The following is a 2662-nucleotide window of genomic DNA, read 5'->3' as shown; positions in this document are numbered from 1 at the left end:
AGTAAAACCTTTGACTTTGATTTGGTGCTGGAATAAAGCTGAGCAAATGAGCACTGGAGGATGGAGCTTTTTAAGTGTCTAAATAGTGTTTTACATTGTAGTGAAATGCACTGATTTGTAGTGCTGGCAGATTACTTGTGATACAGAAGTCTTTTACAGCCATTAGCACTTGGCTGTAGCTCAGTGTGAGATTGGAGCCAATATTTCATAATCTGGAACAAACCTTGTGGTGTGTTCTCTCTGTGTCTGTGTGGGTTTCCTCCGGGTGACTGTCTGTGAGGAGTGTGGTGTGTTCTCCCTGTGTCTGCGTGGGTTTCCTCCGGGTGACTGTCTGTGAGGAGTGTGGTGTGTTCTCTCTGTGTCTGCGTGGGTTTCCTCCGGGTGACTGTCTGTGAGGAGTGTGGTGTGTTCTCCCTGTGTCTGCGTGGGTTTTCTCCGGGTGACTGTCTGTGAGGAGTGTGGTGTGTTCTCCCTGTGTCCGCTTGGGTTTCCTCCAGGTGACTGTCTGTGAGGAGTGTGGTGTGTTCTCTCTGTGTCTGCGTGGGTTTCCTCCGGGTGACTGTCTGTGAGGAGTGTGGTGTGTTCTCCCTGTGTCTTCGTGGGTTTCCTTCGGGTGACTGTCTGTGAGGAGTGTGGTGTGTTCCCCCTGTGTCCGCGTGGGTTTCCTCCGGGTGACTGTCTGTGAGGAGTGTGGTGTGTTCTCTCTGTGTCTGCGTGGGTTTCCTCCGGGTGACTGTCTGTGAGGAGTGTGGTGTGTTCTCCCTGTGTCTGCGTGGGTTTTCTCCGGGTGACTGTCTGTGAGGAGTGTGGTGTGTTCTCCCTGTGTCCGCTTGGGTTTCCTCCAGGTGACTGTCTGTGAGGAGTGTGGTGTGTTCTCTCTGTGTCCGCGTGGGTTTCCTCCGGGTGACTGTCTTTGAGGAGTGTGGTGCCACCATTTCCATAGATACAAGTGACTGAGTGGTAATTCTCAATGCATGAGGAGACTTGAACAAAAGCCCTAAATTTTAAAGAAAAAATTACCACTATTTTATAATTTTTTAATAAAATTATTAGTTTATAAAATTGTAATTTCTAATAAGTACTCCATAAATCCATATCATATATCAGTTCAGTGTTTACCATACTATGTACCTATGAAATATGAAGTGATAGAGGAAGGGGTGATACTCCAAAGCTCCTAAACCAAGTATGCACTTATCATTGGTTGTCACTTTTATTTAGCCAATCAGCAGCCAGAGTTAGCTGTCCATCATTTAGTGCTGCAGCCAATGGAGTCACGGTCCCTCCTACAGGGGGTTGGGTGCTGAGAGCAACAGGTCAATGCTGAAACACATATGTGATGACAAGCTGACTGCCTTTTTGAATAAAAGTAATTCTTTATGCATTAAAATAGTTTTACAGTTAATTTAATATAAGATTAACAATACACACATTTCTTCATTCAAAACCAGAAAGTTGGGAAAACTAGATGTGATGGGAGCGCTAGGCGTACGAGCAGGAGACGCTGTGTAAAGCACACACCCTGCCCACTTTTTGTGCCCACCCACTTTTGCCCAGGCCCACCCAAAGGTCAATTTCTCGCTACATCACTGCTTTCTTTTATTCTAACAATATATCAGCCAACACAAGCGTGCACGTTCAGGAACAAAGGACACGGTTCAGTGCATCTCATCTGTGAGAATATTGATGTATAAATGCCTTTGTTGGTAACGATCTGTAGTATTTGTCCTTTTGGAGAAGGACTTTTATTTTGGAAAGCTGTTCTGAGAAAGTAACTATGAAAATACACTGTATAAATGGAGTAGTCTCAGTGTTGCCTGTATTAACTACATTTAAACAGCAGTGTTTTCGCAGTTGGACGTGTGTCGGCTGTGTGAGGGAAGCAGGTGACTTGGCGGCCCTTTTAAGTGGCCTCTGCTGAGAGATTTTAATAACGCTGAGGATGAGTCTGCAGCGGCCAGCGTGGGATTATCGTAATGTGAGGGGATTGGCAGAGCATAATTCGACATTTGGTGACTTTGATTACTGCAGAGGAGGTTGCTGGGTAATCTGCTGCTGGGGGTTATGATCATGGCACAGTTACTGATCCTACTGCCTTTCACATCATACATTTTCACATCAGGGACATGGAAGAAACACTCTCTCCCTCTCACGCTCACTCTCTTTTACACTTACACTTACACACACACACACACACACACACACACACACACACAAAATACAAGGGCAGAATATTGGGTCAGACTTGTCAACGCAAAAATTAAATTTATAAAAGCATGTAGCATGTACACCACAGTAGAACACACACACACACACACACACACACACACACACACACACTCACACACACACTAACACACACTCACACACACACTCACACACACTCACACACTCAGACACACACACACACTAACACACACACACACACACACTCACACACTCACACTCACACTCACACACTCACACACACACTCAGACACACACACACACACTAACACACACACACTCACACACTCAGACACACACACACACTAACACACACACACACTCACACACACACACACACACACACACACTCACACACACACACACACACACACACACACACACTCACACACACACTCAGACACATACACGCTCACACACGCACACTCACACTCAC

Source organism: Hoplias malabaricus, chromosome 11 (genome assembly GCF_029633855.1).
Source record: "Hoplias malabaricus isolate fHopMal1 chromosome 11, fHopMal1.hap1, whole genome shotgun sequence".
Taxonomy (NCBI): domain Eukaryota; kingdom Metazoa; phylum Chordata; class Actinopteri; order Characiformes; family Erythrinidae; genus Hoplias; species Hoplias malabaricus.
This window is presented reverse-complemented; position numbering follows the sequence as displayed.